The 20,668-nt window shown below is 39.8% G+C and overlaps 1 protein-coding gene across 1 annotated transcript in view; it reads left to right on the forward strand.

The window, feature by feature from the left end:
* The window catches only part of SLX4 (SLX4 structure-specific endonuclease subunit), a 1,828,351-nt gene that overhangs the window by 1,482,006 nt on the left and 325,677 nt on the right, over positions 1-20,668 (forward strand). The gene's annotated exons all lie outside the window — the stretch shown is intronic.

The raw sequence follows: 20,668 nt of genomic DNA on the forward strand, positions 1-20,668 counted from the left end.
GGCCAGTGCTGAGAGATCAAGATGATCAGGAAAAAGACTGGCAATATTGTGAAGTTAGTGAATAAATAGGAGTGCTGTAAATCATTAATCCTGTTAGATGTAGTTTAGATGTAAACTGTGGGTTCTTTCAGACAAAGTGGCCAAAAAAGACTGGACATTTGTTGACTGCTTTAAACTGGTGGAAGAATTGTAAAGCATAAACCCCACTTTGTCATTAATGTTTAGAGGGAAAACTAAAGGGAATGGAGAAGTAACCATTCTTGTTCTTACTAATATTTGTATAAGAATTTCATGATGCAAATTGCATGTTATTTTGTAGAGCAGTCCTTTATGCTATGCAGTCAAAGGTGTTTTAAATTTGAGGTGGGGCGTTTATTATTGATTGTTGTTTGTTGGTGATATTAAAGAAAGTACTTTTTTGTAGGTGTAATGTAGCCATGCTTTACATTGTAACAAGATAAGAAAAACAGAAAAAAAGCAAGGTAATGTTCTTGATCTTGGGTTGCTGGAGAGGGGATGTAAAAAGTGCATTTGAACATGTCATATGTAGAATTAAAAGATAATGTCTCATGTTTTTGCAGAGTTGATGTATATACTAATGCCCTCAGCTTAAGCTTCAAACAAGTTTATTTTAAGCAAGTAGGTTTAGAAAATTAAGGAAATGATGAAAGACTGAACAGTGATAGCGCTTTACTGCATTTGCAAAGTTGCTGGTTACTTTGTCTATTGACACCTGCATTTAATTGGAGACGAGGAGTCAGCAGGTGCAAGCAAGTAATCATGAGTGGTCTGACAGATGTGTTCTGAGTGAAAGCTGCCAGGGTTCTTTATTGCATTTGTAAATTTACCAGCTGTTTTTCCCATTAGAGTTAAACATGCATGGTCTGAACAGTGTTCTGAGTGAAATCTACAAGGTGCAGTGTAATTAACATTTAAATGGATATTGGCAAGTAGCTCGGTAAAAATAAATGAAGTCTGAAACTGTGCAAAGTGAATTAGACAGACAGTTGCTTCCCCAACAGCCTTAACACTTTAATGCATTAAATACAACAGTACACAATTTACTTGACTTACTTAAGGATATCTAGTGCACTTTTTCTTAAGGCTAAAAGTTAATGTTTGTTAATAACTTTCAAGTTATTTTTTTCACATCTGGAAGAGGACTTAGGATAAGAACAAATTGCACTTTATGTAAGTGGAACCACAGGCTGTAATGTACATTTTACCTTGGTTAATGTTAACTTATCCCTCTTAAGCACATTTGCAACCTTTGCCTCACCACTAATACTCTACCAGATATTTGGAAATCCATTTTTGTTAGACTAGTACCAAAATAAACCAAACCCATTTCTTGCAGTCACTTCCACCCATCTCCTGCTATCTTTGGTAAAATTCTTAAAAAAATCATACATAATCAACTTAAACACCACCTGACCTGCATCAAACAGCATGGATTCTGGGCTGGTAGGTGCACAGTGACTGCTCTATGCACCCTGACTGATAAGATCTTAAGTAATGTGGATAAAGACAGTTTTATAGGAGCTCTGTTGATTGACTTAACCAGTGCCTTTGATGTGATCAATCACATAAGTTTACTTCTCTGTCTGCAAGATATTAAGATCAACCCCTATGCAACTGCATGGTTCAAAGGCTTTCTCGCCAGCTATTTATTCCAGCTACAGATGGAACCTAATCTTCCTATCAGTTCCGTTATCCACTCTGAAGTCCTATAAGGCTCCATTCCAGCAGCTCTTTTGTTCTCAGTCTTCATCAACTAATTTACACTAGACTAGCCCCATTTACCGCTACTTCTTTATGCAGATGATATGATCATCTGTAGGTCTCATCCCTCACATCATGCAATTGAAACGCTACTTCAACAGGACCTTCTTCAGCTACAGTATTGCCTAAACTCCAAGCAACTACCACTCAACACCTAAAAACATTATCCAAATTCCTACAATCCTTTCATATCCCTGACTGTAATGATAATCCTACTGAAACCAGCACCTCCTGTAGATATTTGGGGATCTGGCTAGACCAGTCACCAAACTTCCATGAGCACATAGAAAAGATGAAATCCATGATCAACAGGCTACTCTTTCATTAAAATGTCTCAGTTCCTGTCACATCCAGCAAGGGTTGCTGTAGGAAAAGTCATCCTCCTTGCTAAACTTGAGTATGGTCTCCACTTCTTTGCTTCTGCCTCTGTCAGTACGTTTGCCACCCTTCAGACCCCCTCCAATAAAATATGTTGATTTATATCCAACTCACCTTGGAATGAACACCGCTGCCTTGCTCTTTCAAAAGCTAAGTGGCTTCCAATACAGGCCTGGTCAAGTCTTATTCTTGGTTCTTTACTCTTCAGAGTGCTCAAACTAGACAGCTGTCACATCTCTCTTGCAGATGTCTTACTGACACTCAAACCTGTAATCTAAGAAGCCAAACCGGACTCCTTCCCTACAAACTCCTTCAATTGGACTGCACTCTACCAGCCATTGCATCTGTGTACTGGCCCAAAACTGTGGCACACATTTTCTGCTGATGTAACTGATCACACAGACTACTCCCTGTTCAGGCCCACAGTTCACACAATGCTTTTTAAAACAGTTTGAATGCAACTGTCCATCTAAAGAACATGTCACTTAAACCAATTTCTCCAACTGCTTACCTTTACCTCCCACATTTATTTATTGACATTTGATTGCCATGAAAGTCCAACTGGGTAGGAGCCGTTTTCAGCGGTGGCCCTGGGAGAAAGGCTCCAAAGTGCTACAAAACATTTTAAGAAGAAAACATTTATAATCTTTAAAAATAATACAAAAAAATACAGTTTAAATAATTATACCAAATAAAAAAATATGAAAACATTGGTTGAGTCGATACAAGTTATTTGACAATGGTTTAATAGTTAGAGAAATTATAGCCAGTTGATAGAGGAATTAAAGGTAAGTTAGTATAATACAAACAGGAATTACAATGTAAAGTCAAGACAAGCAGGCTTTGGAATATTTAGAGAGAAAGTCAGGTGAGAGAAACTGATAGAAGAAAGGAAGGGAGAATAAGGAGATGTCAGGTATGTATAGGTATTTGTCCACATTTAGGGATATAGTTTCAAGTACCTGATCTACCTGATCCTAAACAGTGATTCAGCTGATCACACCATTACTATGCATAATCTAGTCTGCTCTTCCATCTTACTGGTCTCTGGTAGCTTTCCTAACCTAGCTACCTCTGCCCACATATCTGCCCCTCCTACTTTAACTCTGTTCTTCCTTTTGTATTTCACTTATGTAACTATAAATATTTGTTTTTTTAAATCTTCTATGTTTATATTGTTTTGCCAGATTTGTTATGCTTACTTATAAATACAAACCACTGTTATTTGAATACTGCACATTGTTTTGTTACATGTAAGCCGTGCTGAACCTGTAATTGGTTATTGTTTGATCAGTGTTCTACCCATGTAAAGAAATATAAATAAAACAAACACTTTAGAATAGGTAATGCCTGTAGCTGCAGCCATTGATTTTGGGCATTTACACCTGTTTTGAGAGCTAAACTTCATTTTTGGAAAGTGTACATAGTTTTATGTGTTTGTGATAAAAAGGGGAAGGGGGATTTGAAATTATATTTCATTTTTGTTACCTGATGTTTTAGTGAAACAAAAAAATCTGGGAAAAAAGTGACTAGTTCACATACAGTGAAAGACTGCCCCTTATCCTAGCCATGAAAAGATAATTTTGCTGGTGGGCCACTCAGTGTGGGCAAACTAATGGTCCAACACCAAGGAGAAGATACTAACCACTGATGCCCCAAATCTATCTTGAGGAGTATATTTTGTTCACTTAAAGGTGAATGGAACCTGGGGCCACACCATGTTAAGCAAGCACATCAACATGCAGGAAATGATGTTCCTACTTCAGGCACTAAAAAGCTTCAAACCAGATGTGAAAAAAGTTACTCTGAAATTGATTATGAGCAACACCATAATACTATGGTAAGTAAACAAGGCAGGAAGCATCCATTCTTACAATTATGTAGGTTGATCCTAATGATCTGGCAGTATAGTTGGGGTAGTATCTGCTGGCAGCCTACTTCCTCTTAAAAAAAAAAAAAAAAAAAAAAGACTACAAACATTGTAAGCAAGTCCACTATGAACAGCCATCTTTGAGTGAAAGTTAGATCCACTAGTATACAGAATAGTGTCTCAGATTCTGGAGCTATAGATGCCTTTAGCATACATTGGCATGGACACCAACTGTACACCTTTCCACCGTTACCTGTTCTGCCAAGGGTAGCCCAAAAGGTAATAGATAGACAGAGGCAGGGTTTTGCTAAACACATCGCTTGGCCCAGGCAACAGTGTTTTGTTTTTGTCTTGATTTAGATGGCTAAATGAAGACTTTTTCATCCAGAGTATTGTACATTGCTAACCCAGAACAGGGGCACTTGGATACATCCAAACCTCAGGACCCTAAGATTGACCACATGTATCTTCTCAATATCATGTCTTTCAATAGCAGGTTCTCTGAAGATGTCATAAACATCCTACAGGAAGCTAGAAGACGTGGCACTGGGGATTCTTATTTGGCCAGATGGAAGAGGTTCTTTATGGAATGCACATGTAGGGTTGTGGATCACAGGCACAGGAGTGACAGAACCATGGCCTTTGGCATTGTTTAGCATTGCTTCTCTCAGTGGATGTTTCATACCCCTCCATGACAGTGTACCTTTCTTCCATAGGGGTATACATACCCTTGAACCTATATTTGTTTCCCTACTTTGTAGTAGAGTAATTTATGAAGGGGGGTACTGCATGTAAAACCACCTGGAAAATTGGTACCTCTCAACTGGTCCCTGAATTTTATCTCAGGGTCTATCACTGGCACTTTTTGAATTCCCTTCATCTGTGTCCTTGAAGTTACCTTCCAGCAAAACTCTCTTTTTATTGGGTGTAACTACTGCCAGAAAGATGTTAGAATAACAAACCCTCATTTGCAACAAGCCTTACTTGGCTTTCCATAGAGATGGAATAAGTGTTCAAACTAACCCGTTCTTTATACCATAAGTAATATCTGAAGTAGCATATATCTAAGCTATCAAAGTACCCCCTGATCCTAAAATCAAAGAAAAAAAAAGTCAAGTATCTTCTTTATGCCCACAGGCTTCTGTCTTCTTTATGCCAGGCAAAGTAGGTAGGCTGATCTCCAGGCAAACCCTTTTGAAAACTTTGGCTAATTATAGGCTCATATGAGGTTACTTGGCTAAAGGTTCTCGAGCCCTTACAAGCCTAGACATATTTATTCTGAGTTGCCCCAATTGTCGGTGTGTAGGTGAGTGAAGTTTGAAGAGGTAAGGGTATATGGTAGTTAATGCTGTCTTCCTCTATCTAGGAGGAACTTGGGCACCACACCAGGAGTGAATTTGCAATCACCCATCCATTGATCTAGGTTGCGTTTGAAGAGGGTCAGGGAGGGGCTGTGTTTCACATGAATTGGAAGCTTGTTTCAGAGAAGTGGCAGTCTCTGGGAGATGTATCTCTCTCCAGCATGACCTGTTCATGTCAGAGGCTAGGTTAAGATCCCTGGAGTGAGTGATGCAATTTGATTTATGAATGTGTAGCATTTCCATGAGGGCCGGGTCAGAGACTGCCCAGTAAGCCAGGCACAGGTCACCCCTTAGTAACCTGTAGGAGACAGAATACAGTGACAGGGCTTTCAGTCTTTCTGCACAAGACTTGTTTTTTTAGTAGAAAGAGAAGTGAGCAAACGCTTACGGAAAACCCAAGAAATGTTGCAAATATGTTTTCAAAGAATGGTGCTTTCCTCCTTGGCTACTGCTGTTGAAATTCTTGTTAAGACGCTTCTCCTTGTTTCTTCTTTAAAAGAACTTTTATTAAAATGTTTTAAAAAAAAAACAAAATAAAAGCTACAACCTAACCATTTGAAAGTTAGCGTTGTAACACAAAAAAGAGAGATGAGCACTTTCAGTTTATCAACCTTCTTCAGATCTGCTTAACATTTGCAGCTACTTCTATTTATATTCATGCTGCTTACTTAGAGTCAGTTGTAGCCCTGACAGACGGACTTGTTTTTTGTACCCTGTAATTTCTTGGTGAGAAACCTCTGTAGTCTCTTCAATTGTTGCAGGTGTCTGGTGAAATGCATGCAAAAGGGAGCATTGTACTTGATTATTGATCTGATTAGGGCTGAATGGAATTGAATTATAGCATCCTTAGATCTAGATGTGATGGCTTTACTTGTAAGATGTGCCACATAGAAGGATTTCCTTATTACAGTGGATACATGTTGTTCAAAGTTCAGATTTCTGTCAAACTAAGTCCTGGATTCACGAACCACTGGATCTACACTTAGAGGCGTGCTGCCTTTAATGTAATCAGCAGGAATATCAGCTTTCGCAAAAGGAATAAAAATGCATTTTTTTGTACATTTAGCATTAATCCATGGCTTTGGCACCAGTCATTTGTCTGCTTTAACACTGTCTACAGTATATTAATTTTGTGGGAGGACTCACTGATTGCTCTCAATTTATAATCATCAGCAAACCTGGTCAGCCACAGGCCGTTGAAGTTTGCATGGACATCTGAGTAATAAATTCCGATCAGGAAGGGGCACAGCACAGAACCCCGTGATACGTCACTGGTGACTGTTTTTTTTGCTAGAGGTGAAGTCACCCATTTTGACAGTATGCATCCCGTCAGTGAGCCAGTTGATTACCCATCTGGTAATATAGGGGTTAATTCCCAACTGAGAGAGTTTCTCTAACACCTAAGTGGAGGATTGTGCCAAATGCCTTGGCTAGGTCAAACCTTGTTTCTTTTCATTATATTACCTACAACCTTAACTTCCTTCCTGCTTACCTGCTGGATTTATTATTGTTGTTTCTTCTGTTACAACCTATTACTACACTTTTTGTATATATATAGCTATGTACTATTCCATTGAGTACATTATGTTCTTCTTATCCATTGTATCCATAAGATTGTTTTGCTCTTTTAATATTGTTAATTTGTCTCTATTTGTATGTGTTTGTATGTCTGTTTGGTGCTTTTCCCCTCAGGTCTCCACTGAAAAAGGGTAAATTCTTACCCAGCTGGACTAACCCAGTTAACAAATGCAAAATAAATAAATACATAAATAAGATAGGCGGTATGCACTGTCTTTCCCTTGTCCAGAGCTTTAGTGATTTTCTGGAAGAAGTCAACCATGTTTAACAGGCAACAGGGTATGGCGATTTTGATGATCAATGCTACTTTTGTCTTCTTTTTGTGGACCACTATATCCAGTTTTCTAGCATCTATCTTTTGAACTGTTGGTAATGGGTGATCACATGTGATATAAACATCATTTTCTATGGTTTTGTGACTCATGTTTCCAGTGTTTTTCAGCCACTTCAGTACCATAATGTTTGCACGATCCCCAGTGCAACAGTCTCGCCACATTATTATGCCTTTCAGTATACAGTCCTTCTTACATTAGTGTGTCACAACCAGCAACTAGGTATGCAACTGTTTCCAATTCAGTTTTACAAAACCTACATTTGTCTGTTTCTCCAACATGTTCAATGGAGTTTGTAAACCAGCATGTATGTAGACCACTATCTTGGGCTGCCAATATTAACCTTTCATCTCTTGGTTTGAATTTGCGTCTCTTTAACCATTCCTGCATTCATTCCTGATCAACATGAGGTTCTTCCAGAAGTTTTCTGTACTTGCAACTATATTTATATGCTTTTTCCACATTTCTTGCCTTCTCATCTGGTCCTTCACCTTATATTCTTTCTTTTGTTTTTTGGTACATTCATGCTGCCTGATTTTTATCTACTTCTGGTTTGATTTCCATTCCTGCTTGACGTCGATATGCTTCTGCTAAATTAAGCAGAGAAGTCATCTTAGATTTTAGAATGAAGTTAGATAAGATAACTGTGAGACAAGCGGACAAGGGTGGAAATTGGGTGGTAATGGATACTGAAAAGTACGAAGAGATTGTTGAGGCTATTCTAGCAGAAGAATCCTATGCTAAATTAGATGGGAATCCTTTACAACCTTAAAAAGATGAATTGAATGATTTATTGGAAAGAGGTGAAAGGTTGGGATTTTTTAGTGGTAGTGATGTTAGAAAGTTAACAAACACAGATTTACGACATCCGTATATTTACATAATACCAAAAATCCATAAAAGCGTAGTGAAACCACCAGGAAGGCCAGTTATATCAGGTATAGGATCTTTTGTTGAAAAAGTAAATACATTTTTGGATTTTCATTTTAAAAAATATTTACCCAAGGTAGTTTCACATGTTAAAAATACTGAAGAAGTATGTAAGGCGTTATGCCGAATGGAATGGAAAGAAGATTACTATTCGGCTACGGTGGACGTTTGTTCATTATATACCAATATTGATAAAAGATGGGGTTTACAGGCTATGCAAGAGATTATGGGTGAAGGGCCAAGAACAGGTTACCTGCTTTCGTTGTTAGAGTATAGTTTAACTCATAACTATTTCACGTGGAAGAAAGATTTTTTTCTTCAGGTTAAGGGTACAGCTATGGGAGCAGCCTTTGCTCCCTCTTATGCTATAATTTACATGGGTGAGTTTGAGAAGGAATTTATGTTTCAAACTTCTTTTTTTTTTTTTTTGTTAATAATGTGTTTTTTTATAAACGTTACATTGATGATTTGATTTTTGTTTGTAAGGGTGAAATTTCTTTATTTAAAATTTTTATGGATGAATTGGAGAAAAATCCGCATGGTTTAAAATTTAGTTTTGAAATTTCAAAGAGCAACATGCCATTTTTGGATGTTGAATTTTATGTTGGAAGGGATAACCTGATTCAGTATAAGCCCTTCAAAAAACCAACAGCCGTTAATAACTTTTTGCATGCAAGCAGCATGCATAGGTTCATAGGTTCATAGTTTAGTACTAAGCTAACTGCCCTTGCGAGCCATTTTAAGCCTAGCCAATTATCCCTTGTGAGACTCAAACCCTGCACTTTGTGTTTGTAAGGCAAACACCTTAGCCATTAAGCCACCCTCCCAACCCTCATAGATTAGTACTAGGCTAACTGCCCTTGCGAGCCATTTTAAGCCTAGCCAATTATCCCCCTGTGAGATTCAAACCCTGTACCTTGTGTTTGTAAGGCAAACACCTTAACCATTAGGCCACCCTCCCAACGCCTCATCTTATTAAGGCTTTGCCTGAAAGCGAATTTAAGAGAATTTGTAGGAATACATCTGACCATACTTTGTGGGAAGAAATGCTAGGTGAAGTTTTTGACAGATTGTTGTCTAGAGGTTATGCTGAAGATTTACTTTGTAAAATTTATGATGGTCTAATACAAAAAAAGAAAAATGTAGGGGTTTGTAGGAGAGTACGCTCAGGCAATGCTGATGATGAAGAACAAATGTTCTTCATTTCCAAGTATTCAGAATTTTCAAAAATTATAGAAAAAATTTTCAAACAGTTATGGCATGTAATCAGTGATTATGTTTCTATCGGACATTTATTTCCAAAGCGGGTTATCTTCTCATACAGTAGATACAAAAATCTAAAAGAGATACTGAATAAGAAACTGGTGCATTCTCCTGATGGGAATGTAGGAACGTTTAGATGTGGACAGTGTTCCATTTGTGAGAAGGTTAGTAATATGCATGGGAAGAAAATCAATGGTAGAAAATACGTGGCTTTTGAAAGATTTGATTGCACATCTTCAGGGATAGTGTACATTTTGGGTTGTAATTGTGTGGAACCTATGTGGTACATAGGACAAACAACTAGAAAAGTTAAGGTTCGTATTTTAGAACATTTGGGGGACATTAGGAGAAAAAATATGGACAGTCCTGTGGCTTTTCATTTTGTTACAACACATAAGGCTGAAATTGATGGATTCAACTTTAATGTTTTGGCTAGACCACATTTATTAGGAGGGAATTTTAAAAATGAATTAAATAGGTTGGAACACAAATTGATTTTCAACTATCATACCTTATATCCTAGAGGGATGAATCTAGATGCTGGAATAGGTTGACAATTTATTATTTGTTTTTCTCTTTTGTCATATTTATTATTACAGTAGGCCATAGTAATATTTATAATGTTGCTAGTATTTATAATTGTGCTTTATATGTATTTAATATTGTATATTTAATGTATAAATGATAGATTGATATAACAGTAGTACAGAGCATAATATTATATTGATAGTGTATGCATAATTAATGTGTTTTTCAGCACACAGTTTATTAATTTATTAGTCCAAAAAAAATTCATTTGATGTATGTGGTATTTGTTTCATTGATATTTCATGTGTTTGGGCTTTAAGAAAATGCATTTGAAGGTTAATTGATTGTGATAAATTAAATGATGTCACTATATATGGGGGATGTAATGTATTTGAAATTGTTCCACTGAAGGCGAACTGCCAAGGTACCAGAACGTATGGATTATTAAATGGATTTTTATACATCCTGAAAGTTGACTTTTTCCTTCCTTTTGCCCTTTCTTTTTGGATGTTTTTGGATTTAGATTTATTCTCCTCATGTTTTAAAGCTTTCACTACATTTGGATCTTGAGGTCAGTAGATATGTGTGGAGTCCCAGGGTCTCTCCCTTTTTTGATTTCTCCAAGTCTTTTGGGTTTCTAATACCATGATGGGAATGGACCCCATTCCTAAGTCAGAGTATGATTAAAGTTCATGAAATTAGTATTATTTCTCTCTTTGATGTTGGCCAAAAGTGCTTTTCGCAGTACCCGCAATGTGCCCAGCAATGACGACTCCTGCAATTCATACGGTGTTACATGAATTGGTAACATATCTAAATATGATTGTAAATTCTTTTTTATAAGACCAGTTGCTCCTACTACTATTGGAACTGTCTGGGTATCTTAATTCCACATGGCTTTCGTTTCTGCCTGCAGATCAAGGTATTTTATGACTTTGTGTCTCTCTGTACGCAAGACACTATAGTCACTAGGTGTGGCAATTTCAATGATCAATGCTACTTTGGCTTATTTTCTTGGATCGTTATGTTCGGTTTTCTAGCATCTATCTTTTGGACTGTTGGTATTGGGTAATCCCATGTGATGTAAACTTCATCATTTTCTATGATTCTCTGTGGCTCATGTTTCCAATGTTTTTCAGCCACTTTGATACCATAATGTTTGCATAATCTCCAGTGTAACAATATCGCCACATTATTATTCCTTTCAGTGTACAGTCCGTCTGCCTTTAGAGCATCGCAACCAGCAATAAGGTGTGTAACTGTTTCCAACTCGGTTCCACAAAACCTACATATGTCCGTTTTTCCCACATGTTCAATGGACTTAGTAAACCAGTGTGTACGCAGCCCACTCTCTTGGGCTGCCAATATTAACCTTTCATTTCTTGATGTAAATTAACCTCTCTTTAACCATTCCTGTGTTCGTTCTTGATCAACATGAGGCTCTTCCAGAAGTTTTTTATACTTGCAACTATATTTATGTTTTTTCCACATTTCTTGCATTCTCATCTGATCCTTCACCTTATATTCTTTCTTTTCTTTTTTAGCACATTCAGTTGCTGCCTGTTTTTTATCCACTTCTGATTTGATTTCCATTCCTGCTTGACATCGATATGCTTCTGCTAAATTAAGCAGAGGTGTCATCTTAGATTTATTCTCCTCATGTTTCCAAACTTTCACCACATTTGGATCTTGTGAGGTCAATAGATGTGTGTGGAGTCCCACGATTGCAGATCTATACATGTAATCAATTTCAAGGAGGCCCATCCCTCCTTCAGAACGGGGATATATAATCTTGGTATACACTGATTTTTATAAATCATTTGGTGAGCATGAAGCATCCTTCTTGTTTTGATACCCAATCTATCCAACACTTTTTGGGGCCAGTCAATCACTCCAAAACTATAAGTTAGGACAGGAAGAGCAAATTGATTTATAGCTTGGATCTTGTTCCTAGGTGTCAATGCTATTTTCAGGATTAATTTAAGTCTTCTAAAGTACTCCTTACTAAGCCTTATTCACATTTGTTCATGTTTTATTGCTAATCCTTCATCAATTCCCAAGTATTTATACACCCCCTCTTGCTCAAGTTCTTTTATATCACATTCTTGTCCCAAACTGATGTTTTCCTGGTGCTGCAATTTTCCTTTTTTAAAGGTTGCTTCTGCACATTTATCAAGACCAAATGACATTCTGATATCATCTGAAAAAGTTTTGACAACCTGCAGCTGTGCCTTCAGTTCCTCATCTGATGAGCAATAACATTTTAAATCATCAACAAAGAGAAGTTGAGAAGTCATTAGACTTTGTTTTTTTCTAGAAGCCAAATTGTAGCCATGGCCTAGGCTAAGTAAGCAGCTTAATGGGTTAATGGCAAGGCAGAATAACAAGGATGACAGAGAGTCGCCCTGGAATATCCCCCTTTGAATTTTTATCCCTGGGATAATAATCTGTCTTTTATCATGGCTTAATTGCAAAGTGGCCTGCCACTGTTTCATGGTTACTGTAATGTAATCAATCAGTGTAGGGTGTATCTTATACATTTTTAAGCACTCTTTTATCCACGAATGTGAGATACTGTCAAATGCTTTTTTGTAGTCAATCCATACCATTCTTAGGTTCTTCCCCTTCTTACAATTCTCCACTATAACTTTAACAACAAATGGTCCTTTGTTAAATATGACTTTATTTTATTGCCCTTTTGTTCTACTGCCATAATTGAGTTTTTTTCTAAATGACTATAAACTCTGTCAGGGTCAATTCCCATGTATAGTTTGTATGTTGTTCGAAGACAAGTTATTGGTCTATAATTTTTAGGGTAGCTTGCAGGTTCACTCTTAAGTAAGAGCATAGTTTTTCCTGTTGTTAACCAGTGCAGTGTGTGTTCAGGGTGCATATATAAATAGTTCTTACTCATGGCTAAATCATCATGCAAAGAAGTTAATACTTTAAGCCAAAAGTTAGGTACTGCATCTGGGCCTGGGGTTTTCCAGTTAGAGGTTTTTCTCAACTTTATTTCAATCTCTCTAGTTGTTATTTCATCGCATTTCATGTCCTGTACCTTTAAACTTCTTATTCTCTCTTTTAGCTCTTCTATCCATCTTTGTTATGTTCCACAGGATCTTCATAGATACTTCTCCAAAATGTATCTACTTCCTCTATTTTTGGCGGTCTATCTATTCCTTTTACCTTATTTCCCAGTTATCTATAAAACTTTTTTGGGTCATCAGTAATTTGTTTATTTTGTGTTTTTCCCTTATATTTATCTTCGTATTTTCTAAGTCTTTCTGCCTGTTTTGTAATTTTTAGTTTGTTATCTCCAATAGTGCATAATAGATCCTGGTCTGTTCTAATACCCCGCATTGCTTTTATCACATCTATCTTTCTTAATATTTTCATTTATCTGTTCCCTCTTCTATAATCTTCTAACAATGATACTTCTTGTCTTAGCTGCTTTATAGTTTTTTCTATTCAATATTTTTATGATGGTATTCGCTGTTGCCCCCTCTTTTCCCTCGCTACCCTATGTTCCCGTGGTAAAACTTTATCAGTTATTAATTTAGCAGCACAGTAATATATTCTGTTTACTTCTGTTATATTGCATGGATTTCTATGGACAGTGGTTATTACTGTGTTCATTTGTTTTATCAAGCTTTTGACTTTTGGGGTTTTATTAACCTTCTGCAGTCTATTTCAGTCATTGATCTTGCTATATCTATCTTTGTCTAATAAGTCAAGCAACTCTTCTCTTAACTCCTTTTCTTCCATACTGAGGGTACATCCCTTGTTTTCCATTTCCTGTGGGCATTCTATAGAAAGTTCTATAGGATCTTCCTTTGGCACATTCTCTTCAATTTCATCCCGTGTCTTCTGTTATTCTGTCATATGGGAACTCACTGGCGTATCACTCCTCAACATTGACTGCATCAGAGATGTTCATCGTGTTTCACTGTTGCAGTCATTACACTTGGGTTATCCTGCTGGCAGGCGACCCGCAGTCGGCCCAAGTTCCAAAGTCTAGGTACGGCGTCGGTTGCTGTCGCTTCTTCCCTGACGTCAGTGTGCCAGGGGTATAAAAGATGCAACTGATGCCATTTTCTTCAGTCTATCTTGCCGCACGGTGCCCGAAGCAGAAGCAGTTCACAAGTGCCGGTCGGCTGACTCCTGAGATTTTCAAAATAGAGTTTCAGAACCAAAGTCTTCAATAAAGCTAAGTACCCCGTTGGGGAAACTTTTTCTTGCTCCAGACCGATGTCAGTAAAAGTTAACAATTGTATTTCTTGTGGGAAGCAAATACCTCATAAGGACTTTCACTCTTACTGTATTCCTTGCCTAGGCCCTGACCACAACGTTACTAGTTGTCGGTTTTGTGCTAGATTCAACAAATGTACTATTAAACGTCGATTTGATTTTGCATTTCATTACTTTGGCCGAAGGTTTAACTCTATAATGCCGTCAGAACAACTGTCGACCGGAATTCATAAAAAACACAAAGACAAGGAAAAGGACAGGCATCCGAGGTCCAAAACCGAAGACAAAGCCTCTTCTAGGCCAGTTGCCGGTTTGCCGGTTCTCAATGAGGTGCTTTCGCAGCCCCTGACACCCGCTACCTCAGAGCCACAGGCCGTATCCGACTCCCACGTGGAGACAACTAGGCCTCTTGATACTCAAGGTATTGGGCCTATGGAAAATATTCCCTCAGATGGGTCCAGAGCCGCTGAGCAGGCCTCGGCATTTGAGGGTGTTTTCAGACCTTCACAGCTTACTATTAAATCCTCTGCAGCAGCCAAAGTACAGTCTAAGACACCATTAAAGACAAAGAAACAAGTACAGCATTCTCCCGGACAGTTAACCATGCCAAAGAAACAGATGCTTAAAATGGCCGAAGACTTAATTACTTTGATCAGGGGTTCCCATCCCCCTCCTGATAAAAGGCCAAGGCAAGACACTGACTATGATTCCTCTGACCAGGTTTCTATTTCCTCTGATTCCTCTTCAGATCAGGGCTATTCTCTTCCTCCCTATGAGGACTCTGATTCTAAAGAATCTATACCTTCAGCCTCTCCACCTGAGGATTACTCTTTTGGGGAAACTCTGCACACCATGAGGGAACATTTCCACTGGGAGAGCCAGGATTATTCAGAATCCAAGAAAAGGCTCAGAGATTTTCTGTTACTGCCTCAACACAGGCCCCTGGCTATCCCCCCTGTGCTTGATATAGTTGATTATGTTTTCTCTGAATCCAGTCTGTCTCCTGATTCTTTGCCTCCTGCGCCAGTCAAGCCAGACAGGTATTACAGGGTCCCTGACTCTCATAAATTTCTTTATAAAAACCCTACTGCTGACCCTGAAACAATTTCTCAGGGTCCCAAAGGGGTTAAGGCTTCCACTGCTAAAAACCCTGTTCCCTCTGATAGGGATTCTAGAGCTCTGGATATATGGGGGAAAAAATTTACACCTCTGCTACTTTAGCTGTAAGGGCTTTAAACTGCCAGTTTCACATGCTTAAATATCAACAGTACCTCATGTCTTTGTTAAAACAGAAAATGCTTATAAATTCAGAGACTCCTGACAATAAGGAAATGCAGGAATTATTGCATGCAGCTGAACAAGTGGGAAAGCATACTCTGCAATGTGGATGTTCATCGTGTTACACTGCTGCAGTCATTACACTTGGGTTATCCTGCAGTCAGGCGGTCCCGCAGTCGGCCAGAGTTACAAAGTCTTGGTCCGGCGTCGGTTGCTGTCGCCTCCTCCCTGATGTCAGTGCGACAGGGTTATATAAGATGCAGCCGACGCCATTTTCTTCAGTCTTTCTTGCCTCGCGGTGCCCGAAGCAGAAGCAGTTCGCAAATGCCGGTCGGCCGACTCCTTAGATTTTCATTCCGAATCCAGAACCGAAGTTTTCTAAAAAAGCTAAGTACCCCGTTGGGGAAACTTTTTCTTGCCTCAGACCGATGTCAGTAAAAGTTAATAACTGTATTTCTTGTGGGAAGCAAATACCTCATAAGGATTTCCACTCCTATTGTATTCCATGCCTAGGCCCTGTCCAGGACGTCACTGGTTGTCGGTTTTGTGCTAGGTTTAACAAGCGCACTATTAAACGTCGGTTTGATTTTGCCCGACATTATTTTGGCAGAAAATTCAATTACACCATGCCGTCGGAAATTCCGACGACCGCAATGCATAAAAAGCGCAAGGACAGGCATCCGAGGCCCAAAACTGACGACGAAGCCTCTTCTAGGTCAGTCGCCGGTTCTCCGGTTTTCAGCGAGGCACCTACGCAGCCCCTGACGACTGCTTCCACAGACCGCCTCCGACTCCCAAGTGGAGCTGGCTGGTCCTTCGGACGCACTAGGTTTTCAGCTTTCCGATCCTAACCCGACAGAGGGAACCGAAGTAGCTGAGCAAACCACAGCTACAGAGGTTGTTTTCAGACATACCCAGTTAACCATTAAACCCTCTGCTAAGTCTAAGCCCCCCTTAAAAGCAAAGAAACAGACACAACTCTCTCCAGGACAGGCTTCCATGCCTAAGAAACAAATGCTAAAAATGGCCGAGGACCTAGTCACCCTGATCAGGGGGTCCCATCCCCCTCCTGATAAAAGGCCCAGACAGGATGCAGACTATGAATCTTCTGACCAGGTGTCCATTTCCTCAGACTCTTCCTCGGACCTAGGATATTCTTTACCCCCTTATGAGGATTCTGATGCTGAGGAATCAATTCAATCAGCCTCTCCGCCTGAGGATTACTCCTTTGGGAAGACCTTACATACCATGAGGTAACATTTCCATTGGGAAGGCCAGGATTATTCAGAATCCAAGAAAAGGCTCAGAGACTTCCTTTTATTGCCTCAACACAGACCCCTTGCTATCCCGCCAGTTTTATATATCATGGATGATGTGTACACTGAATCCAGTTTAAACCCTGACTCCTTACCCCCAGCCCCAGTTAAACCTGATAGATATTACAGAGTCCCTGACTCTCACAAATTTCTGTACAAAAGCCTTGTTGCTGACCCTGAACCGATTTCTCAGGGACCCAAAGGGATTAAGGCCTCATCAGCAAAAAAACCAGTTCCCTCTGACAGAGATTCCAGAGCATTAGACAGATGGGGAAAGAAGGTATATGCGTCTGCAACTTTAGCAATAAGAGCCTTGAATTGCCAGTTTCACATGCTAAAATATCAGCAATTTTTGATGTCTCAGTTGAAACAAAAGATGCTTCCAGATTCAGATCCTCCTAACCTTAAAGAAATGCAGGATTTATTGCATGCAGCTGAACAAGTGGGAAAACATACTTTGCAATATGGGTTTGATTCCTTAGAGGCCTCCTGTAGAGCAGCAGTTACAGGCTCTGTCATTAGAAGGCATGCTTGGTTAAAAAAACATACGTTACCAGATCATGTTAAGGTCAAATTATTGGATGTACCTTTGCAGCGGGATGTGCTGTTTGGAGTTAAGGCAGAGGAGGTATTAAAGAAGATGGAGGATAAGGCAAACTCTATGCAAATGGTGAAAGATTTCTTACAGGTTCAGCCTCCTCGTTTTAGCAGAAATTGGCCAACAAAGAATTGGTCCCTTCCAGTCACAGATAGACCTCAAAGGAGCAGATACAGGCGTCCAAGAGGTAGAGGTCAGACAAAAGGCCCTTGCAGGCCTCGACAATGGAGTACACCAGGCCAGAAAGAAGGGGCAGACAGGCCTCAACCTTATAAAAAGCAGCCTCAATGACTTTCCACTGCAGCTGCCAAACAGCTCTCTCTTGGCAGCCCCCTTAGGAGGAAAACTGGCACTTTTCTATCACAACTGGCATTGCATCACCAAAGACAAATAGGTTCTCAACATTGTATCTCAAGGTTACAGGTTCCACTTTCACACTCTTTGCCAAGGCTAAGAGGAATGCCAAATCTGCCACCAAATCAATGGACAGAGGCTCAAAAACAAAGTACAGCACTCATGGACATGAGAGCTATTCAAAAGGTACCACCACAGGAACAAGGACAAAGATTTTACTCAAGACTCTTTCTGGTTCCCAGAAAGGACAAAGCCTGGAGACCCATTCTGGACCTTTCTTCACTAAACACTTACCTGGATGTTCCGAAATTCAAAATGTTGACACTACAGCAGCTTCTTCCCATGCTGGGGAAGAAATCTTGGCTCGTGACTTTGGACCTCAAAGAGGCATACCTGCATGTCCCTATCAGACAAAACTGCAGAAGATACCTCAGATTTCTAGCTGATTCAATGCACTATCAATTCTCTGCACTGCCCTTTGGCTTATCTACTGCGCCCAGGGTTTTCACAAAGTGCCTGGCACCAGTAATTGCATTTTGCAGGCAAAAAGGAATTCAAATTTATCCATACCCGGACGACTGCCTGATTCAAACAGAGAGCAAGAACATTCTACTAAAGCATCTGGCGTACGTAAAAAAGTTATTAAGTTGCCTGGGGTACACAGTAAATGAAAAGAAATCAAAACTAGTGCCCTCACAACAGATAATATTCCTGGGTGCCGGCTTGAACACAATGGCCCATATGGCTTATCTCACGCCAGACAAGCAAGGACAACTGACTCAATATTTTCAATTAATGGCAACAAAGACCCAACTCCCTGCAAGAAAAATTCTGCAGGCCTTGGTCTACATGGCATCTTGCATACTACTAATTCCATATGCCAGACTGCATATGAGGAAACTACAATGGTACCTAAAGAGCATATGGTCTCAACACTGTCAAAGTTTGGAAACAGTTATACCACTAATTCCTTGCTTACAACAGGAGTTTCGATGGTGGGCACAAGCTTGTCACCTCAACAAGGGACAGCCTTTCACTCAACCCACAGCCAGGCAGACACTGACAACAGATGCATTGGATTACGCCTGGGGAGCACACATGGCAGGAAAATGTATCCAGGGCGAGTGGCCCACAGAGCAAAGACATCTCCACATCAATCAAAAAGAGATGCTAGCTGTACAAAATGCTATTATAGCTTTCAAGGACCTGCTACATCCTGGACAATTACTACTAAAGACAGACAACACCACAGTTATGTGGTACATGAACAAGTAAGGGGGCACACACTCCGACCCCCTCTGCAGACAAGCCATGACCTTGTGGAACACAACTCTAAACTACCAGGTTCACCTGCAAGCACAGTTCCTGCCAGGAGAGAAAAACACACTGGCAGACGACCTAAGCAGAAACATTATGGACCTACACGAATGGGAACTGAGCCCACAAATATTCAGAATGATAACACAAAAATGGTGGAGCCTGGACATAGATGTGTTTGCTTCCCCAAAGAACTGCCAATTACAGAAATTCTGCACAAGGTGCTACCATCCACAAGCATGGAAAGTGGATGCCCTCTCATTCAGCTGGAAAAAACTACAAGTATACGCTTTACCCCCTTTACCTCTCCTTCCAAAGGTACTCATAAAAGCCAGGCAGGAAGAGCCAAAAATGATCCTGATTGCACCAGACTGGCCACGCCAGCACTGGTACCCAATCTTAAAGAACTTAGCACAAGAACCACCCTGGATTTTGCCTCAAATCCCACAGTTGCTGACACAGCACAACAATCAGATACTTCACAGCCAGCTAAAGACCTTAAATCTAGCTGCATGGAAAATTCCTTAGTCAAGCAAGCAATGCCTCTCTCCAAAGCTGTTATGGATGTCATTCTGGAGGCCAGAAGACCTAGCACCAGGAAAGCATACTCGGATAAATGGAAGAGATTCTGTGCCTGGAACCAAGCGCACAGCCTTGACCCTCTTGTCCCAAACATTCCTCAGATACTTCAATACTTAACTGAGATGCTGGACAAGGGCCTCTATTTTTCATCCATCAAGATCCATGCCTCAGCTGTCTCTGCTCATTACAACACGGATCCACCAATTTTTTCTAATCCTTTGCTCAAACAGTACCTCAGAGGGGCTAAAAACATAAGACTGCCCCATAGAGCACCTACACCAACTTGGGACCTCAACTTTGTTTTGGAAAAAATTAACTTTACCTCCTTTTGAGCCAGCTAACACAGCAGAATTAAAATACATCTCTTGGAAAACTGCTCTGCTACTGGCAATAACATCAGCACGAAGAGTTTCAGAATTACAGGCACTAATGGCAGTGGAACCTTTCCTCATCTTCCACCAGGACAGAGTGTCTTTAAGAACTAACTCTACGTTTATGCCAAAGGTGGTATCAAGTATGGCTCTAAACCAAACTATTCACTTGCCAACTTTTTATCCAAAACCACAGAACAAAGGGGAGAGACTACTACATTCTTTGGACATTCACAGACAGTTACGCTTCTACTTGGACAAAACCAAAGCTTTCAGAAAATCTGAGCAATTATTGGTAGCATACGCTGCAGGAGCACAGGGAAAAGCCATTTTAAAGCAGACTATTTCAAAATGGATAGGACACTGTATACATTTCTGCTATACCCACCATGGGAAACCTGTACCTAGCAGCATTAGATCTCACTCCACCAGGGCAACAGCCACTTCAACTGCCTACCTCAGGGGAGTACCTACCAAGGATATTTTGGAAGCGGCAACATGAAGTTCTGTGCATACCTTCACCAAACATTACCATTTGCCTTTATACTCCAAATCCAGAGCTGGCTTCACCACTGCTGTACT

Source organism: Protopterus annectens, chromosome 12.part0, assembly GCF_019279795.1.
Source record: "Protopterus annectens isolate FY-2018-M chromosome 12.part0, PAN1.0, whole genome shotgun sequence".
In the NCBI taxonomy this organism is placed as follows: Eukaryota; Metazoa; Chordata; order Ceratodontiformes; family Protopteridae; genus Protopterus; species Protopterus annectens.